We start from the raw sequence: 935 nt of genomic DNA, 5'->3' as shown, positions 1-935 counted from the left end.
TTAAAAAAGTATTTTTGAAGAGAAACTACTTTTTTCTGCTTCTCAAAAACTGCTTCAACTTCTTCTCAAAATTACTTTTTTTCCTTCTAAAAGCTTGGCCAAACACCTCAATTTTTGAAAAAAATAATACTTTTGGCCAAAACAATCACTTTTGGTCCAAAAACAGCTTGGCCAAACATGCTATAATATTGATAACATTTGACTAATAATAGTAATATTTAATAAATTGGTTAATTTTTATAATAAATTACTTATAAATAGACATAGCTAGTAATTTCTCTTAAATGAATGTTGTGTGCCATGCTTACACGAGTTTAAAGTGGTCCATGTCTAACTAACCAATATTTTAGGTAGGAAAATACATAAGTTCTCCATTAAATTTATCCAGAAAATTAGGTTGCACACCATAATATTACGGATATATATAGTTATCCCTTATTCTTGTTCGAAGTAAATTTAACACACTCTTCCACGTATATAACCAGTTGTATGGTAGGAAGTGTTTTGCACTCTCCCTATAATTTTGCCACGTCTGATATTATTTAATTTTACTTATTTTCACTCTTTTTCTTTCTTTTCATTCTTTTTCTCTTCTTTCTTTCACTATTTTTTCTTTTCACATCCCTTCTCCAAGTCCCATCGTCGGCGTAGCAGCCGCCTTCAAACCAAGCAAATTAATTTAAAAGTTTTAGTATCTAACTCGATGGAAACATAATGTGATAACCCAAAAGGTCATCTTATATTTTAGAACTCGAATCTGTGCTCTTAAGCCTTAAAAATCTCATTTTCCGGGCATGTTTTCGGAAAGCTTTTATGTTAAAAATTGATAAAAATAAGAATTTATGACTTAAAAGTTGATTTTAGTTGACTTTGGTCAATATTTTTAGTAAACGGTCCAGGATCCGTATTTTGACGGTCTCGGTGGTTCCGTATCG

The sequence above is a fragment of the Nicotiana tabacum genome, chromosome 4, assembly GCF_000715075.1.
Source record: "Nicotiana tabacum cultivar K326 chromosome 4, ASM71507v2, whole genome shotgun sequence".
NCBI lineage: Eukaryota > Viridiplantae > Streptophyta > Magnoliopsida > Solanales > Solanaceae > Nicotiana > Nicotiana tabacum.
This window is presented reverse-complemented; position numbering follows the sequence as displayed.